General features: G+C 39.9%; 1 protein-coding gene across 5 annotated transcripts in view; it reads left to right on the top strand.

Annotated features, from left to right (window-relative positions):
* The window catches only part of LOC136876152 (monocarboxylate transporter 14), a 204,432-nt gene that overhangs the window by 116,723 nt on the left and 65,837 nt on the right, over positions 1-21,872 (top strand). Inside the window, exon 1 of one of the 5 annotated variants that reach the window (XM_067149864.2) lies at positions 1,419-1,492. The exons of the other annotated variants lie outside the window; for them this stretch is intronic. The gene's annotated coding sequence lies outside the window, so the exon portion shown is untranslated. Of the gene's footprint in view, positions 1-1,418; positions 1,493-21,872 lie in introns of those variants that run through there. 5 annotated transcript variants of the gene reach the window in all.

The following is a 21,872-nucleotide window of genomic DNA, read 5'->3' as shown; positions in this document are numbered from 1 at the left end:
TAGATATGTGAAGTCCAGCAACAAAAGCTATCTGCGAAAATCTATTTCATTGTGTAGCTTTTTAGTGCTAGAAAGACGGCTCGTGCAGTCTTCAAGCTGGTAGAAAAGAAGGGAAATCTGTTGTCGAGTGCAATACTTTATCTGACAGTTGCGGTGGTGATCGTTATTATTATTATTGTTACGGGGATACCCGTGGAGCAGAAAGAGGTTAAAGAAGGTGCTGGGGTGAATGGGTCTATCTACAATATCAAAATGAATTTAAAACTTGAACTGAAGGTTGTATTTCTTCAAAAACAACAACTTAAAAAACTTAACAACTTTTCACTTAGTAAATTGGTGAAAATAACAATATCTCAGGTACAATCCCAAATAAGGGTACAACACCCCAAGAATAGGGAATCTTAACACGTTTGGGCTTCAAGCCCTCGATTTATAGTTTCTGAGCTACGAGCTCAAGTTTACAAGATTTACAATTAAAAATGAGGAATAATTTAGTCAAGGGCAGAAAACCCCTCATTCAAGAGCACTTGCTCCCTAAATTACAATAACTAGCCTTCCAGAGGCACCCTTCACTATTACAAAACTTTGAAAAGAGCTTACAGGCTCTCAGTTTCTTACAGCCTACTCAAGGCAACATTACATCAAAATCTTACAATCTCTGGCCTCTAAAGGCACGATTTACAAATTGAAATAATTTTATACAGGGGTATCGAGTACCCAACCTACTGGGCCTTTGCGAAAAAAGAACAGGTTAAATAAACTGCCCGAACACGAAGTGAATGGAGGCGTACACTGCGCTCCCAGATAATGAAAAATTAAAACCTACAGGGCTCCCGGCCTACTGGGGCTAGTCCCAAACTACTGAGGTGGCTCGCATGGAAATAACTTTAATACATTACAGGAAGAAAACAGTTACGAAAAAGTAGTCACCTCAAACCAAGATGAAGGGGAGTTCGAGAGGGTAACTTACTCTCTATCCCCGAGTTAAAAACTTTACGAAATTTTACATTAGCCGAAAGATGATTTACATTTTAGAATAGTTTGTTACATAGTTAAAGATTCGGACCTTCCCCTTGGATAAATTCCCCGGCTGCTTTCTCTTGTCTGTATATTTTTTGTCCCCCTCCCCCCACTTCTAATTCCCAATCGCCGCTGCTGGTAGCACACTGGGTTATTAATACAAAGAAATAAATGAATGGTGGTAATCCGGTAAAGAGGATTTAATAAAAACCATCATCGTCTGCTTATCGTACTAGACAAACAACGCAATGGCATTTAGCCAGCTCCCTTTATTCTTATTGGCACAAGGATGGTGACAACAGAAGTGTACTGGCAGACTTTAAACATGCCACGCTATCTTGTGATTTTATTTTCTTCCTTGCCACATCCTTGCAGAACCTTGATCGGACAGTCGCGACCAAACTTGCAATGCATTCGGATCGCTTCAAGTTCAAGACTCTTCGGTAATGGCTGCGCTGCAGTGTAGTTGCAGGCGAGTACTGAATTGTTCCAGGCTCTCAATCGCATACTCTCTTAATTTACATCACCGGAAATAATTAGCCTATATCGGTAATCAACGTCGTCATCGGAATGTTGTTATACGAAATATGTGGTGTAATAAATATTCTAATACTGTATTTTCCCTATCAACTCGACTTCCTAGTGTGCTTAATTTGACAAGTGTGCGCTGTTCAGTGATATTCGAAGTAAAAAAGTGTAGTGTAGTTATTTACTAATGCGAATAACAAGATTACCTTGCACCGTGTTTCTGGTGGTATTATTGTTTCAAACTGTTTTTTCTTGTGTGGCGAAACTGTGTTACGAGACTTCACAAATCATTAAATTTCTTAATATCCAACTTCAACGTGTACTTCCCTTTCAGACGGTTCCTAATCTAATCTGGAACATTTTTGCTTCGTAACAAATACCTTAATTTAATATAGTCTACTGGTAATTTATACTGAATATTCATGGCTTGCTATGATTCTCTGCGAATGTGAAAATTATCTGTGTTACGCCGGGACATATATTTGCCTATTTAGAAGTACAAAATCGTTAAAATTAGTGTTTTCCATGTGATTTTTAACTTGTAAAATGATGCTTGTGTGTTAGTTGTTGAGGCATTATTATTATTATTATTATTATTATTATTATTATTATTATTATTATTATTATCTTACAACAGGAAGTGAACTACTTCAGAACGTAGAGTTCGGTGAACTCGGTATTCACTTCTTAAACCGAAATATCTATAAATGTTTATAAACACTAGTTGCATTGATCCTCCATCTCCAAAGAGAATGTATAATTTACAGTCCATAAAGAGTATTAAAAAAAACCAATATTCTGGGGAAGTTCAAGCTACCGTATTGACGTCTTACTCTTTTACATCTTGCCGAAGCTGTGAACACATGATCAGGAAGATACGAAATAGATTTGATCTTCAGTTTCCGTCCGAGTTGTGAAACGAAACGTTTTTATGTCCGAAAAGCGTTGTTTCGTGTAATTGGTGGATAGCACAACAATATCAGTAACTTTCCAGCAAAACTAGTTGCCGTTTTACAATATGCATGTGAACTTCTACATGCGTAATCAGCAGGTGGCAACTAGAATCTTGAACAATAGATTCAGCCAGAAATCTTACAGTGGACTCTGCAGGATCTCTTTCAACACCTCACTGAAATTCATATTTATACTGGACTTCACTTCCTGGAATGCATCGCTATGATCAAGAAGCAAACGTAAAGACGAAGTACTTGATCCGTTTGACTAAGAGAACGACTAATTAGAGGGTGGTGATCGTTTCAAAGAGGCAGAACGAGGTAATGCTGGAGGAAAACTGCCTGCAGCTAAAGCGATTGAGTAATCTGTCATTTAACTTGTCCGTCTGTGTAGGCCTACATATTACTAGACACTGGTAAGAGTACGAAACATATTCTTTCCCTCATACATAGACATGGGTTCTGTTAACATATATTTAATAATCTTTGTCTCTAGTCAGAAGTAATTTGTCACATTATCGTATTTAAAACACTTTCTCTAACAGTCATTTAGACTTTTAACTCGCAATCTAACCGAAAAGAATGGAAATCGTATTTCACCATTTATATAGAGAATTCAGGAAAACAAATACATGCGTAAATCTTTGTCGTTATGTCGCATGTTCTTCTGATTAGGAATCTTTCTCCAGCATTCCTTAACGTACCAGTTATCTTAAATGTCGACATTGCCCTTGCTTTTTAAGTGATTATTATATTGGTTACGGATTCTTTATTTATTTATTTATTTATTTATTTATTTATTTATTTATTTATTTATTTCTCTCCGTGCTAATTATGTAAACCATTCTATCACCAAGTGAAAGTAGTCAATTTCGTTGTGTATTGCGATTCCCAGCGTTTCTTTTGACATTTTTTTTTTCTAATTCGACGAGTGTTAGTTATTCAGTTTCTCACGAATGACTATCTAAACATGAATATGTCTTTTTGTACCCTTTGATATGCATACTGTATATGGAATAACTGTACGGCTCCTTGGCTGAGTGGTCAACGAACTTGCCTTCAGTTCAGAGGGCCCCGGGTTCGATTTCTGGCCGGGCCGGAGATTTAAACTGTGTATGGTTAATTCCTCCAGTATCCATTTCGGAAAGTTCTTGTTCGAGAACCCGTCTGAAGTTAACATCTTCTGAGTACAGTTGGCGATTGAAAGATAACATTAATTTAATTTTCTCATTCGAAAAAGGAACCGTGAAGTGGATTAACAAATAATTATAGATAAAAATCAGATGAAGTCTCTTCATGCAAAAAAGCGGAGACTAATTTATTTATTTATCTAGTTATTTACTTTTCCGTGTATCACATAAATTTAAAAAAAGTTGTCGATCATACGATAAAGTACGGTAGATCGATAGGCTATACTGTATTGTATCGCGAATCACCGTAAAACGAAATGCTGTCAGAGACCTTGGAGCGAACCGAGACTTCGTCTCAGCAACAACGCAGGCATTCCGAGTCGCCTGCATCTTCGAAGAATTCAGCCTGGCCAGAGAGAAGGTGTTACCTTCTAGGTGGGCCGCCCCTCCCCTGGGGGAGGGGAATGAAAACCTTCCATAGGTCCTAGAATACAGTGACGTGGTGGTGGTAGTGGTGATGATATAAAGAATGCTAATGAAGTTTCTTCGCGCAAGTGAGTTTATGGGAAGCTGTATGGTATTGAAATATGAACTTGACAGTTTTGCTATAGTGGTGGAGATAAATGTTTGCTTACCCACCGGAAAAAAAAAAAAAAACCTCGCGAAGGGTACGCGTACCTGGAACCACTGTTAAGGAAAGTATAGCGGGGTCCCAAGACTGTAGGTGGACAGTCTTTGTCCGGAGCATCACAGTTTACGGAAAAACTAAAACTTACAGTAGCCTATATTGAAACACAAGAGGCAATTCGTTAATACTTTTACATGTTTTATGGAATGGAATAAACCAAACAAGATAGGATGGTTGCCAGTTTTACTTCCTTAAAACAGTTATCACCACCACCACCACCACACAAGAAAACATTTTTTCTTGTTGATGAGAGCGCTCCCTTCATATTAGACTATTATATTTCTTTGAATATCCAATTTGCTCTACGTCGCACGGACACAGGTAGGCTTTATGGAGACGATGGGATAGGAAAGGGCTCGGAGTGGAAAGGAAGCAGCCGAGGCCTTAATTAAGGTATAGCCCCAGCCAGCATTTGCCGGGTGTGAAAATGGGAAACCACGGAAAACAATCTTAAGGGTTGCTGACAGTTGGGTTCGAACCCGCTGTCACCCAAATGCAAGCTCACAGCCTGTGACCCTAACCGCACGGCCAACTCTCTCGGTCTTTGAATATCTAAAACAATGACAGATTTGACAGGAATGAGTACAATAGTTTCATGTTTAGTTTCTGTTGGCTGTGGGGTGACAAGTAAACCTCAGTTTTGTCATGACCTTGAGTTTTTGAGATTCGGTCGAGTCGTAGTCAAATATTTGGTTGAATGTGTGAACACTGGCAACGCTGTTCAAGTGTTCCATGTTCACGCCAAATCTGTGCAGGTCCCTACTTTGTGCAATAACAGAAAATAGTTCCATACTCCAGTGATGTTTGAATTTTTGGCTTATTGTTAATTTGGTAGTTTTTACATTTGAAAGAATAAAAACAATGTAAAAGTTATTTCCTTGTAAAAAAAACACCAATTCGAATTTTAATATTTTGTTTTTAAATTTTGAGTACGATGAAGGATATTACACCGAGAATGTGACATTTAAAGTGCGGCACGGTGGGAACCTCTGGCATAGGGGAGTAAAACAGGTGAATAAGCATGGCCATTACTGGACGGGAGTGGCTCCATAATCCGAGCTCAAAGAGATAACTTCTCGGTAAAGCTATCGTTGTGTAACAAGGAAGAGTCTGGCGAGAACCGAATAAATCAGGTATAAGGAGGAATTGTGCGCATGCTCCATACACTAGAGTTAATTACATTTGCACGTCAACATCCATCCTTCTCTACAGTTATATCGATCAGTAATTTTTACGCCATATATTTGCTTCATTGAGAGATAATCTAATGACAAGTACCGAAAGGTATGGTTATTGTAGCTTAGTTCGTTGGCACTCTCCTTCTATATTCAAGTTGTGCGATTGAATTCCGGTCCGATTATATTGCATTGAACACGAACCATGTTGGTTTCCTATGCAAGGCGACGGCTCCTAAAATGTATAGCCTACCAACTAAAGTGTTTAATTTTATTATTATTGTTATTATTATTATTATTATTATTATTATTATTATTAGTAGTAGTAATATTATAAAACGAGGCGTATCTTTGTTCTGTTTCCACCAGGGTCCCACAGAGGTGGCATTTCAGCCCCATACGTATTTTTTAAGCAGTAAGTTAGGAAAGAATTAGCCGTGGCGTACAATAAAGGCGCCATCTCTCATCTATTGGTGGGGGCATAGAGTACGCCAATGAAATCCCATGCCTGTCTTAAGATGAGACTAAAACTGACAAGTTCCGAGCTAGCTAACAAATTGGGTGCGTGGGATAACTACTAACTTACTTGTACGGGGCGGGTCATAATAGTCTTTTGTTCTCATGCCCTTTGTGGACTTCCCCTTTCCTTCGCCGGTAGCTTCAGTCTTTGGAGGACCGAGTTCGATAGCTGCAGTCGCTTAAGTGCGGCCAGTATCCAGTATTCGGGAGATAGTGGGTTCGAACCCCACTGTCGGCAGCCCTGAAGATGATTTTCCGTGATTTCCCATTTTCACACCAGGCAAGTGCCGGAACTGTACCTTAATTAAGGCCACGGCCACTTCCTTTCCACTTCTAGGCCTTTCCTATCTCATCGTCACCATAAGACCTTTTTGTGTCGGTGCAACGTAAAACAAATTGTGATTGTCAAACAGACTTAACAAGGCGTTTCTGTTACCATTTCGTAGCCGTGATTCAATGTAAAAGAACACTTCGTACCTGTACCTGATTTCTACCATATAAAATAAAGCTTATCAGACTTGCTAGTATCGCGTAAGCGCACGACACTGTACAGACAGGTCCCTTGCCCTGAATTTAAATAAATGAATAAATAAATAAATAAATAAATAAATAAATAAATAATGACCACCTGTCTCGTGAGTCAATCCCGGACAGGAACTGCATATGGTTAGTTCCTCTCGCTTGGGAACAGGGTGTTCGTTTTAATTTTTAATACACATACGTTATCTCTATCTACCCACAACACACTACAAACGCAAAATGTGTGTGTTTCTTTAACACAGCGTTGGCGTCAGTGACTTACTAGGACCGTAAAGCTGGGCCAAATCAACATGCCGGTTACAAGAAAAGTGGGAAAAGATCAGGGAGAATATATTCATACTGTTTGTTTGTTTGCTTGTTTGTTTGTTTTTGTTGCAGCATCGCAGTAAATTTACTGATACGAATCTTTCTTTTAAAATCTCGCCAGTTGTTTACTGGAACCCATCCCAACAACCGTGGACATGAAAAGAAGGAACGTTTTACACAACCGGCCACTCTTCGAGATACTGAGATTGACTATAAGACGAGAGCGAAAGAGAAATACGGAAAGTATAGGTGACGAAAGGTGTCGGGTAATTTCCGCGTATGACTAGTTTAAAGTAACACAAACCAGTCTTTGACTCAAGGCCGCGTGGTTATTGATCAATGAAAGCGGACCGCGATGGTCGGATACTTACTTTGATAGTTACCAGGATCTTTATCAGTCCTGTCAATCGGTATGTGTACACTGATGTTCAGTTCGCATGTGTTGACAATTAGGTTATCACTTACCATACTTGAATCGCGTTGCATAATTGCTGAGATAATTCGACATCTGAGTAATGTAGTTAACAGGTGGTCCTAATAGGTGAATTATACCTTGATGTTGCGACAGAGCGGAGCATCACAACAGACGTTTTTTTGAACATGATTGATAAGATAAATATCGTTCCACAAACCTCAATATTTGACTCAGTTGTGGAAATCGTTAGAATGGTGATCCCTAATAAATAACTAAATAAACACAGTGGCGAAACCAGAGCACGCATAGGGGGGGGGGGGGGAGAGTTAATAACATATCTATTCTCTTCACAAATGTCCGGCTCCATGGCTAAATGATTAACGTGCTGGCCTTTGGTCACAGTGGTCCCGGGTTCGATTCCCAGCAGAGTCGGGAATTTTAACTATCATTGGTTAATTTCGCTGGCTCGGGGGCTGGGTGTATGTGTCGTCTTCATCATTTCATACTCTTCAAGACGTGCAGGTCGCCTACGGGAGTCAGATCGAAAGACCTGCATCTGACAAGCCGAACATGTCCTCGGACACTCCCGGCACTAAAAGCCATACGCCATTTAATTTTTTCTTCACAAATTTGTCCACTATAAATAGTCTCAATTTTAAAATGACTAATTTAATAATAATAATAATAATAATAATAAAGATAAGTATATATTTTAAACTCCCATTCGATTACTATAGTTCTCTAACGAGCCATAAACAAACTACATGGCGTAGTCGCAGTTAAACAGCCTCAAATGCTGTGATCGAATCTACTGACTCGGGAACAGAAGACAAAAGTCTGACTGAGGTCGGTAATTATGGCCAAAGAAGGAATCGTGAGTTAATTGATTAAAAGTTCAGTTCTTTTGTTATTTAGAGATTATTATTATTATTATTATTATTATTATTATTATTATTATTATTATTATTTATTATTATTATTATTATTATTTGCTTTACGTCCCACTGACTACTTTTACGGATTTCAAAGACGCAGAGGTGCCGGAATTTAGCCCAACGGGAGTTCTTTTACGTGCCAGTAAATCTACCGACACGAGGCTGACGTATTTGAGCACCTTCAAATACCAACAGACTGAATGAGGATCGAACCTGCCACGTTGGGGTCAGAAGGCCAGCGCTCAACCGTCTGAGTCACTCAGCCCGGCATTTAGTGATTTTTATAAGCGTGTCTTCTTCTACTCCTTTTCCGCAATCACTACACGTAGTTTCACGGCCTTTCCTATGTGGAAGGGATGCATTTACTCTTGCGTGTTTCTGTGGTGGTTGGTTATGTGATGTTTCACATGTAAATGAAGATTAGTTATGTGCATTAAGACGAACCCAAAACACCCAGACCGAGCTAAAGGGTTAAAATTGAACCCAGGTCATCTGAACCGTAAGACCACTAGACAGACCATTCAGCCAATGAGCCAGGGTTCGCAATGCACGTGATAGTCCTAAATATCTTTTCATTTTAATGAAATGCACTGTTACGTCCAGATGGCAATTCATATAGTTAGGCAACTATTTCCCAAAACTTCAGTACCTCTTCCTATTCTTCTCACATGACACTAGAGCTCTGATGGCCTTGACGTACCAAGCGACTGCTGCTCGTCCCGACGGCCTGCAGTTTGTGAAGTTCACGCGTGGTCTAAACTGACATCGCCATATATGACCGCCAGATAGCTCCTCAGTTATTGTCATTATATAGGCTGACTAGCAGTTACCCGCGGCTTCGCTCGCGTGGGTTTTGTTAGTTGTTAAAAGTAAGCGCTCCTCGGTACTGTACTAAGACATTATCAAAATCCCTGAAGTATAAAAACTCGCCGAAGAATTGAGTTTCATTTACCCCAGAAACTCTTTGTAAATCACGTTTGTGGTATTGCCTTTTGGGGCTAAGATGACCATGCGACATGCGAGAATCAGCCTTCTATCAAGCCGGAAAAGAAAAGAGAAAATGTTTCTTTATTTAAAAAGAGATTCCAAATACTTATTTCCACGTCTGTAACATCTTCAGTTTTTGAGAAATAAGTATCCTCTTTCCAAATACCAAGTTTCACGTCTGTAACATCTTCAGTTTCTGAGATAAGTATCCTGATACACATAATTCAATTCCTTTACTTATTTTCACCCCCCCCCCCCTCCTTCCAATAAATTGATTTTCCGAAAACAAAAAATACGTGTTTATTTATAAAGGAGCTTCCGAATGTCAATTAACACGACTGTAACTTTTTTTTTTTTTTTGCTTTTTACGTCGCACCGACACAGATATGTCTTATGGCGACGATGGGATAGAAAAGGCCTAGGAATGGGAAGGAAGCGACCGTGGCCTTAATTAAGGTACAGCCCCAGCATTTGCCTGGTGCGAAAATGGGAAACCATGATGTTCAGTTTTTGAGATATATCTAAACTCATAAAAAGAACTGAACTCCTCCCCCCCCCCCGCACGAAGTTGATCCCCCACCTCCGCCCAAATACGCGTTTCTTTATTTTTAAAGGAGATTCTTATACCAATTTTCACGTCTGTAACATCTTCAGTTTTTTTTAGATATAAGTATCCACATACAAATCTAATGTTTCAGTTTTCCTCCCCCCTTAAGTGGATTTTTCGAAAACAAACTAATATTGTTTCTTTATTTTTAAAGGAGACTCCAAATACCAATTTCTATAAAATCTTCAGTTTTTGAGATATAGGTATCTTCACAAAAGGTATTCAACCCTTTTTCACATTTTTCCACTCCCCTCAAAGGGTTTTTAAAAAACAAAAAAAAATAGGTGTTTCTTTATTTTAAAAGGGGATTCTAAATACCAATATTTACGTTTGTAGGCTGTTAAGTTTCTGAGATATAAATAAGCACAGTTAAACAATTTACCCCCCTTTTCACCCCCTTAGCGATGGAATATCCAAAAATCCTCCCTTAGTGAGCACCTACACTCTAATATAAATGTCTGTCTGCCGGGACGTAAAACAAATAACATTAATTATTATTAAATGTCTGTCTGTCTGTCTGTCTGTTAGGTAATCAGCCCAGAGGCTGGTTGGATCCTCAAATAGCACCACCAAAGGCTATGCAGTTATAGGGAAACAGCAAAAACCAATGGCCCAAATGAGGCGTACTAGGCAAGATGAGGAGTGAGGTAGTTTGCCATTGCTTTCCTCACTGGGCCAGAATGTGCTACTGCAGCACGACTGACCCTATGAGCAACACCTTTCCTAACACTTGACACTATTTGTACTCCGAATGTCATTCAGCACCACCCATACCCCAGCAACCTCCATGTTGTCACAGCCATGGATAAGACTGGGACTTCAGTGGAAGCTACACTTTGCTCTGGCCTCTGCGAAGAGACAGATGCAAAAGTACTGCATCCATCAAGAAATGGCAACAATATAAATGTATCCGCAAAATTTTATTTCTTTATGCCCAGTACTTTAGGCTCGGCGACGATGAGTCAGTCACTCAGTCAGTCACTCAGTCAGGACAAGTTATTTTATACTGTATATATGTGCTGTATATAGGCTGATTATAGGTTAGTCGAATATGAAGCATTTGGATCTCGACAGAATTCTGTCAATATTACGGTATGTCGTCGCGTTATGCCACCCAATCAATGCGTTCAGTCCGTGGAAATTTTCACTGCGTTAAATATCAAGCTAAAATTTTTCTTTTTTTCTGCGTAAAGGCGACCGCGACGCAAACAACTTCCCATTTAACTTGGACTATACACCTCGAATCAGCCCTCAGATTCAGGTCTGTGACCTGACCTTAAATCGAACTCGGGGGACCCAGTAAGAAGCCTCGCTACCCCTAGGCCATGAAACAGGCCTTTTCTCCTAAGAACTTTAATTTAAAGTTTGACTTGAAGTCAACTTGATATTGTATCATCGATAAGAATCTCTGTTAGCATTAAATGTATAGAAAGGTATAAACATATTAGAGATAAACAAGTTACTGATTTATCTCAACTGGATGACTTCCATGCACGATTTGGGGAATATCCAGGACTTTAAGCTCCTGTGAAATTGGTAGGTGCAATTAATTCTTTTCAGATGCCACGAGCCAAGTTCAATAGAGTATAATACATTTGCATTAGACATGCCTTCTACATCACTGGCTGTATAACACAGTTACGCGTTCATGTGCTGAATTGAAGACTGTAATGATTCGTGTTAGTTAATTTTTTTTTTTAACATTTTGGCATTTGGTCCGTAAGACCTTGCTGCCAGCTCTGTACTGTACATTTAGAAAACAGGAAGGTCAAAGAGCAACATCTGTACAACATGGGACCTTTCATGGCATTGTGACTAATTGGTGATAGAAAGCCATGGTAAAGGAACTTGGGTTGGATAAGAACAGTTTAACTACGGACTATACAACAAACGTATCACGATGTTAAATTGGCTTCACTTAGAAATTTGGCTACTGCTTGATATATACGGATGTCATAGCTGCTCAACAACGACGAAACGGAAGTGGGAAGTGGAACTTTGAGTTGTATAAGCGTTAGATATAAATTGGTTACTTGTGGTTTGTATTTAGTGCATCCTAAAATTGTATGGTTGAGGTCTGCTTCTTGATTGGGGTCAGAGGGACAATTTGGGGAGTCTATAACTTTGAGTCTGAACAGATGACTGGGGTAAGATGCATGTCCAAGTCTCATTCTGAGAACTGATGTGATATGGCGGCGAGTTAGAGATACTAGATTGATTAGTTAAAGTATTTACACGTTACAAAAACCAATGCCAGTAGACATAGCTCAGAGTCAAAGGGTGGTAAAGAACTGTGCACCCAGCTAGCTGGCCGTGCGGTTAGGGTTGCGTAGCTGTGAACATTCATTCGGGAGATAGTGGGTTCGAATCCCACCTTCGGCAGTCCTGAAATAGTTTTCCGTGGCTTTCCCCTTTCCACACCAGGCAAATGCTGGGGCTGTATTTTAATTAAGACCACGGCCGCTTCCTTCCAAATCCTAGCTCTTTCCCTTACGTCGCTGAAAACCTTCGATGTGTTACAGCTACCTTAAAACCGCTGGCAAAAGAACTTCGTGATGCATCTGCTGCCGGCTAGAGTCGAATCTCGTGTGGGTGTTGCATGCTGTATTTAATCATTCTAAGTTAATTTCATCATGTCCTAGGGTCACTATATCGAATCAGAACTGTACAATACTTAATCAGATAATATAGGTTACAATTCATTCCTTGTTGTAGCTCTTTCGAACAACAACAACAACAACAACAACAAATAATGTTCGCCATTTAACCAACTAATAGGGATATCTCGCTCTGAAATACCGAACGCCTGCCCTGATATTCGATCCCGCAATCTGGAGCTTGATAGGTAGGTACATAACCAGCAGTGCTACTCAGCTCATTTGATGTTAGTCTTAAAAAAATCAACTAAACTAACAGATGCCTCCTCTGAAATGAGGAATTATAAACGCTGCTCAGGGTTATCAAGGTCATTATTTTAAAAAAATGTGTAGGGTGTTACGGTTGATTCGTGTTAAGCGGTTTGGGATAATTTTGGCCATCATTTCAGTGTTCTGTGTTATTGATGTTGTGAGGTGGTATATATAATCATTGGGCCTAGAAATGGGAGATACGTCTGTACCTTGAAGAGAAAATCCTATACCTAGCATCCATTGCTGCGGTTACGAAAAACCATACTAAGGACAAACATTTGTCAGCGCCTGGATTGCAACCTAGGAATTGCGAACGCTGCGACTCCTCATTCCACGGTGGAACACAGGTTAATACGCTTGGGCTGTGGAGGTGGGTGGAACTTAGAGGTTAAATGTTCTAGCTTTCAAGATGAAATGTTCGTGAGTAGGTGCCTTATCAAATATCATCGTTTCTTGAACGTATGCGTAGTTGACTGGGAAAGCACGTGCTCCAGCCAGAATAGAGCAGGCGTGCCCTGTAAATTTAACAGTATACTGAAAAATCTTCCATTACGTTTTATCTTAGTTCTATGTCACCCTTATGGTCGACAAATATACACATAATCTAGTTATTCTTAGATTTATAGATAATATTTGAAGGTGAAGTTGCTTATCAAATCTCCATGGTAATAATATTCCTTCCTTGTTTACATTCTGTTCGCGGTTATTGTTAGTTTAATTCTGCATAAGGTATGAATTAGAGATTGTGTATACATTTTGAGATAACTGGCAGAGAGGTATGTTATTTCTTGGAGAAAAGAGACTCAGTTTCGAAGACAAGCTAAGACAAGTGAAAATGTTAACCTACAACCTGTTTTCCAGTCTTTGACCGGGTCAGGGATGCTGTTAGTACGATGGGGTCGCCACTCCCAATGTGATATATTATTGACTGATAGATGCTATGAAATGAGAACGGAAAGTGTTGCTGGAATGAAAGATGACAGGGAAAACCGGAATACCCGGAGAAAAACCTGTCCCGCCTCCGCTTTGTCCAGCACAAATCTCACATGGAGTGACCGGGATTTGAACCACGGTATCCAGCGGTGAGAGGCCGACGCGCTGCCGTTCTGAGCCACGGAGGCTCTCAGTGACAAGTAACAGGATAATTTATTAAAAACCTAGTACTGTACGATTCACTTCGAATTTGGCAAATATCACGTATAACTTATCTTGAAGATGAACCAAAATTATCACATTTAGTAAAGAAACTTCCGGAATTTACGAACAAAACACTAACAAAATATATCTATTTAAAAATTAAAATATTGAAATTTTGAAATCCTAACCTTACAGTGGTTAATCCATTAAATAGAAGCTCATGCATTCTAATGGAACAAAGACATAGTCATTTTTCCTGTTCATAGAAAGTGTTTTTATTCTTGGAAAATATACTAAATCTTTTGAAACGTTTAAATTAGAAATCAACTTTTTTGACAACATGTAGGCTATAACAGCAAAAAATAAAATTTGTGTGTGCCGAATTTCCAGAGTACTGTGTAAGTTCCTACTTCAAATAACTATTGAGATAATGAATATTTGCTTAAATATATCCTCTCTTGAGTATCTTCTTCTGTCTCTTTTCCGACACCCTGGCGGGCTCGCGAATGCGAACTGTTGCACATGTGATTTTGGCCCTGTTGTACGGTCGGTTGCCCTTCCTAACGCCAACTGTATGTGGAGACGTATTCGCTATTACGTATCTCTGAGGTAGTTGGTAGTATGATGTGTTGTGTATATACGGAGATGTGTGTACTGAGACAAACACAAACACCCAGTCCCCGAACCAGAGGAATTAATTGACACGGTTAAAGTCTTCGACCAGGCCCGAGATTCGAACGTACAGTCACTCCCACAAATATTCGGCCACTGATAAAATCCGCGAAAAGGTGATGACAATAACGCACCCACGAGCAGAATATCAAACCAAATGTGTCCAAGTAATGAAACTACATTTGGTTGCTTTGGCCGAAGAGGAATCATGGACCATTGATGTACAGTATGCTGTAAAAGAAAGGACATTGCTCACTTGGGTGAAATGACACGCCTCAAATATATTCGGTCACCCGGAAAGGCCGGGATTGCCGCTGTGTTCATTGACAGAGACAGGGCAGATAGCAATGCAAAACGTTCAGTTCAGGAGTGCGGAGCCGCAAGACACGTCGTGCCGAAATCATTTGCTGCAGTGTTTCGAACTGGTATCAAATGTGGTGCAAAAGACAACACAACACCACGTTTGAGGAACGCCAGCTCGTGATATTCCATCATGCTCGAGGTAAATCGTATAGAAAGATATCGCAAATGCTTAACATAACCAGAACAGCAATTAGAGATACAATAAGACGATTCAAAAATGAAGACAGAATTGCTTCAATTCCCTAGATAGGCAGACCAAGAAGGCTGACAGAACGAGAGGAGCGGTTGTGCTTTAGAATGGGAAACGAAATCTGGAAATTAGTGCTCCGAAACTGGCAGCAGCTGTTTTATAGGAGTGTGGAAAGAAAGTGGGTACTGAAACCGTGCGAAGAGCGCTGCGAAGGAATGCGTTCTTTCGGAGAAGAGCTAGGAGGAAACCACACATTAGTGCAGTAAATAAAAACAAGCGGCTAGAGTTCGGAAAAACCTACGTACGCAAACCCAGTGCTTGGTGGGAGGATGTGTTATTTGTTGATGAGTCAAAGTTCAACGTCTTCGGGTCCGATGGAAAGTAATTGGTGTGGCGGGAATGTCACGAGGAACAGAGAACAAGCAATTTACAAGCAACGGTAGAAAAATGAAGGAAGTGCAATGGTGTAGGGATGTGTAGCATCGAACGGAGTTGGTGCACTGAGTTTCAATGAAGATACTTTGACAAAAATAAGGGCTATTTGCATATCCTCAAAAACAATTTGCGACAATTTGTGGAACAACTTGGTATACAGTGTACTTTCAATTTCTACCGAGATAACGACCTCAATCACAAGTCGTAACTTGTCAGGGAGTGGCTGTTGTACAACTGCCCGAAGGTCTTGAAACTCCACCACAATCACCCGACCTGAACCCCATCGAGAATGTATGGAGTCGAATGAAAGCAGCTCTGCAATTGCGGCGGCCACTTCCTTCAGAGACTTAAAGAGGAGACTGCTACAAGAATGGGCGGCATTAAGCCCTGATTATATCAAGAAAGGTATTGTCAGTATGCCGAATCGACTGGAATAGGTTCTAAAAGATCAAGGTGGACCTACAAAGTACTGAATGTGTAACAGTGTTGTGAATTATGCGAGTTTATATTGCTTTTTATATAGTGGCCGAATATTTTTGAAGTGACACTGGAATTATTGATTTTATTTAATGTACGACAGAGGGCGTACTAATGACTGTCAGAAGAGTTTGAATTACATCACATTGTTTGTAGAACGTGTTACTGTGTTTTACTACATGTTTCGTTGTATTATACGTTATCATTATAGTGTGTGAAAAATCAGACTGACCGAATATTTATGGGAGTACCTGTACGTCGCTCTTAACCGAAGGCTACAACGTAGTTCAGCCAGTGAGCCAGACCCTTGCAAGAGTATGCAACCCCTTAAAATAATACAGCAGTTTAACTAGAAACCAAATACTGCTTAATGTTTCACGAATTGTAAATGACAAATCTTACGCCTTTTCTTGTTCGTTTTTACTATTTTCTTCAAAATCACTACACCACCACCATTTCCCACACAGTGGGAAAACTTGGATTCTGTTAGCGCATGGACATTCTTATTTTTTGTCATTCGCGCCGAAAGACAAACTAATAATAATAATAATAATAATAATAATAATAATAATAATAATAATAATAATTGCTTCACGTCCCACTAACTACTTTTACGGTCTTCGGAGGCGCCGAGGTGCCGGAATTTAGTCCCGCAGGAGTTCTTTTACGTGCCAGTAAATCTACCGACACGAGGCTGTCGTATTTGAGCACCTTCAAATACCACCGGACTGAGCCAGAATCGAACCTGCCAAGTTGGGGTTAGAAAGCCAGCGCCTTAACCGTCTGAGCCACTCAGCCCGGCAAGACAAACTAACACGAGCAGAACTATATATCTTGGCAACTCGAATATGAGGGCCATTCACCTACCGACAGTTCATTAATACTGAAAAGATTTTAAAAATAGCATATTTCCTCATCTTCCTAAGACTCGTTCTGTCTGGTTTCAGCCGGTGACCTGACATTAACTTGCCCTACTTCCGTTTTGCTCCAAATATCATGGATACTAGAATACACTGCCCTTACTTTATGACGTTCATTTGCTTTTAATCATCTGTTGGGCTGACATTTCACAGTTGAGAGGGGACACAGTTTCTGTCTGGGAGTTGATATAAAGGTCAGGTATTCACAAGCAGCGTAAACACAAGGCAGACACTCCAACAGGCTCAGTGCCATTTGGCTCTTCCGAAGGCGTGTAAAAATACATGGCAGGTGGGGTGTTTTGTTAGAAGCTGAACTCTTTGTGTGTTGCGAACCTCACTGCTGTTCTGTGTATGTTGAACGCACATCTTGTTTCTTTACAGGCAAGGTCATGGCTGTACTGCAGCGTGACATGGCTGAAGTGACTGCCGTTTAACATTTCACACCACACAACTCGTAGAGATTACATAATTAGTCTGCACAGCATGAGTTCACGCCCCATCATTCAGTCTAATGCTGAACAATCTATAGACCTGCTTCTAGTGATTGTACTATTTCTCAAAGAAGTTCAATGCATACTGAGCATGTCATAAGATGTAATTTAACACTCCGGTGGTCGCGCGGATCACTTTCTTTGTACTTTCTTTGTGATATAAGGCTATTCTATGCTATTTATTCAATGAATATGATAATGCACTGTGAAAAGAACTTCATTTTCTGCACAGTATAATATAATTATGCATGCAGTTATAAGAAATACCTGAAAAATTACCGGACATTGTGATTTGCCTCACTCTCTCCATAATATTTTTGAGACACCTCACTGACTGGTTCATTCAGCCATCGATTTATATTCTCATAGTCATCCATTTTGTACTTATATACCAATAATTAATATAAACTGATAAAACGGAATAGATGCATGCACATGAACTGACATTAGACACCGTAATAAGAAAACAAAGACCGAGCTCGATAGCTGCAGTCGCTTAAGTGCGGCCAGTATCCAGTATTCGGGAGATAGTAGGTTCGAACCCCACTATCGGCAACCCTGGAAATGGTTTTCCGTGGTTTCCCATTTTCACACCAGGTTAATGCTGGGGCTGTACCTTAATTAAGGCCACGGCCGCTTCCTTCCCACTCCTAGCTCTTCCTTGTCCCATCGTCGCCATAAGTCCTATCTGTGTCGGTGCGACGTAAAGCAACTAGCAAAAAAAAAAAAAAAAAAAAAAAAAGAAAGAAGAAAGAAAACAAAGTCAAAAGAAGTCGCTAGTGGTCGCACGGATCACAGTTGTGATCCACAAGAATAAATTGCTTTATAACGCAACAACCAACAGTCAAGGTTAGCAGACTACTGCGTTATCAGAGAGGGGTTGGGGAGCGAGTAAGGTACACAGATACGCAAGGTCAACAGTCATACCAAAAAACAGGAGTGAAAAAACTAAACGGCTGGATCACTATATATATTGTGATCCGCGCGACCACTGGTGTGTAAAATGACAGGTATGCACAGTAGTAGCAGACACCCTTCTCGTCAACGACGCATTTTTCAGTTCGTACCATTCATAATTAAAATACAGCGGAATCTCGATATCTCGAATCACTTCGGGAGCTAAATTTTATTTAGAGTTATCGAAATCTCGAGATATGGAGAATAGTTTTCGAGCATGTATAGCACATCATTGAATCACTTGTCTACGGGCTTATACTGAATACATTACAATATTTAAAAATATGCAAACAAACTTTGTTTTACGGCATCACTTTAATTATAAACTTTATTATAGTAACTTTTTAGAAGACAGGATACACTACATATGCCTACAGTAGTGAAACAAGAAACATACCTCGGTTAACACCTTTGGAAACAATCCCTTTAGTCTCTTCTGTTTGTTACCGTAAATCTTTCCTCACTTCACGTCAATACCACACAGCCGAGATTCGTAAATGGAGCTTGTCATCCGCGACTTCGGGGATGTTTTCGTACGTGACCGGTAATTAAGACCCGAGAAACAGCGAGACTTCGCCGATTTTCTGATCACTAGAAGTTTGTTTTTCTGTTCCCGTCATATTAGCTCCCAGCATCACTGTAACCCTTTCTTTACTTGTTAACTGTTCCTCACAAACCACAAATGCCGTATTGCACAGTTCGTGTTGCACAAAATTCGAGTTAGAGAGAATTTTTTGCTTTAAGGAAGGAAATGTTTGCTTCGAGAAATCGAGAAATTCGTTTAACCGAATTTCGGGTAACAGAGAAATAAATACACGTGAAGAATAGAACAAACGGACGGGATATTTAAGTTGCTTCGAGATACAGTTCGAGTAATGGAGGTTGGAGATATCAAGCTTTGACTGTATACAGTGCAATTCAGATAGTATTCCTTTGTTCTCGCCACGTGCGTCGCATTTCTCCCAACCTGGTATCTCAAGACTATCGTAGTAAGCTTGGGAGCGTGGGTTGGTGGCCATAATTCTCCTAGCTGGCATTGCTTCCACTTTCTTGTGTCAGGCGCCTCACTGTAATGTTTCCTATGCGATCTCTCTAGGGCAACTCTTGTTCTCTCCGACCCCGACGGTGTTAGGTTTGTGAGGCCTTCGGAGTCTTCCACTTTACGCCCTTCGTGGCTCTTTCCTTTCTTTTTGCCGCTCTGGGCTTCCCGCACAGTAATCACCACCACCACCACCACCACCACCACCTTCCTCATCTACAATGCAATTTTTTTTCAGTTTCGTGGCATTAGGTAATTCAGATAGTGTTTCTTCTTCCTGAGTGTGACACGTTTCTCCCAATCAGATAGATATCCCTTGTCTGTCGTAGGAAACGACTAAAAGGGGGGTAACCTTCAGGGACTCTACCTTGGGAGCATTAGTTGGGGACTTCGAGGTCCCTGTTTCCACTTCTTTTCGCTTGGTCAGCTCTTGTTTTATTCCGATCCCAACGGCATTTCGATTTCATTCGAGGCACTTCTCTTTCTTTTGCCCATATCTCCTTTTTTTCGAAGGATCGAGACGTCTCTGTTTCTCTTCTGAGTGGAGTTAGGAAGGGGAGGTTGCTGAGAGAGAGCGAGAGCGCGAGCGCGAGAGCGAGAGAGCGAGAGCGAGCGAGAGAGAGAGTGTGTGTTGTGTTGAAGCGCACAAAATCTCTCTTTTGTTCTTTCGGAATGAACGGAAGCATTTCTAGAGTGATATGATATTTACAAAGGTAATTATTAACTTATTTGTATGCGTTACATATTCGTTGAATTAGCTCTTATCTCGAAATTTTCATACCTTTCATTTACTACGTGGTTCCTTAATTCTTCATGATGCTTGTTGTTTAAAGGGGCCTAACATCTAAGGTCATCGGCCCCGCCTTAATTCTTAAAAAGCAATATAATACAGTACTTTAAAAATGACTAAATTCTGACACAGTGGATATATTGGGACTTGAGGTTGATACTTAAATAAATTTAAAAAAATGCCCATCTAGAATGAAAAGCATCGCAAATAGTTATTCCTGCAACTTGTTTGTAAAGCGTACTTTTTTTTTTTTTGCATGAGTGGAAAGATTTAATTAACGCCACATAAGTTAACTTTATCTATTACCATAACAAAAATACAAATTCTTTGGAAAGACCATATTGAAAAGAAGTAAGATAATGTACAACACATTAGAATTACTGGGATTTCTTCGTTTACATTGTTATAGCAAGTATGCCATATACTCTCTGGTATTATTATTATTATTATTATTATTATTATTATTATTATTATTATTATTATTATTATTATTATTATTATTACAACTTCCCCCATGCGGAGGCTGCCACAAGGACAAAGTATGTCGACTACACAGTATTTTGTCTTCTAAGTTACTGTTGACTTTGCTAGTGGACCAGGTAGAAAAATCACCACAAGGCTCAGGAATAAATTTGCAATACGGTTCTTCAGATGTTATATAGATGATTACGGAGTATGGTCACTGAACCTCGTATTGCGGCGATAGCGATGTCGTGAAGTCGTGTCCGGCTGAGACCGAGAGAATCCCATAGCTGTGCAATAAATTTAGGGATTGTGCCTCGAGCTCCGATCATGAGTCCATGGACGGAAATATTGTCTAGGTGATATTTATCTTTATAGTAGTTTACAGTTGGCTGGTAAATTGACTTCTTTTCGGCATCCACCTCTTCGGCCTGGCCAACGTGCGACTCGAAATGTATCATACAATGCGTGTCTTTTGGAGCACGTGGAGAAGGCTATGATGTATAGTAGATCATGAATTGTGTAGGGGAACGGAAATAATGCATTTCCTTGAATTGTTCATTTTTTCTTTAAAATAACCTGGGTAAGGTTGTGTGCAAAAAAAAGTTGCTGAAATGTTATAGCAATAAAACGTATCATTATAATGTATTTTCTCTTTGTATTCGAGCAGAAAATAATCACCAACTTCGTGAAGTAGGTAAGCTACATTGTGAAAAGAGTGCTGTAACAGGCTACAGTAGGCCAGTAAGTGTACGGTGAAGTTACTTTATCGCACATGTGCGGTACATTTACTATTTCAGGGCCTAGAAAAGGCCTGCTTTTCAAGCGCAAGACTCTTTCGAAAACTGCTATTTTGTTATTGCAGTGGCAGACCTGTTTTATCGGAACTTGCTAAAATAACTTAAATCTCTAAACTTTACATAAATGGAAAGTAAACTGGCGTAATAATTAAATGTATCACACTTCAGGATGAGCATAACACCGTTGGCCTTTAATTTGATTAATTTAATACTATCTATACCTCTATGCACATGTATGGATGTAAGGTATGATACGTTTGGTCGCGTGATACTAGGATTATCACTTGCCCTTCCAGCAAGGTCACGAAACGAACTAGGTCGAGAAATTACTGTTCCATTCACAAGGAACCAGATACAGCGACTGAACAGTTGACTTCATGTGCTGTTATACTCTTGCCTATGCTAATTTGACAATGATGTTCAAGGA

The sequence above is a fragment of the Anabrus simplex genome, chromosome 6, assembly GCF_040414725.1.
Source record: "Anabrus simplex isolate iqAnaSimp1 chromosome 6, ASM4041472v1, whole genome shotgun sequence".
In the NCBI taxonomy this organism is placed as follows: domain Eukaryota; kingdom Metazoa; phylum Arthropoda; class Insecta; order Orthoptera; family Tettigoniidae; genus Anabrus; species Anabrus simplex.
Note: the sequence above shows the minus strand (reverse complement) of the source record. Positions and strands in the feature narration are given on the sequence as shown.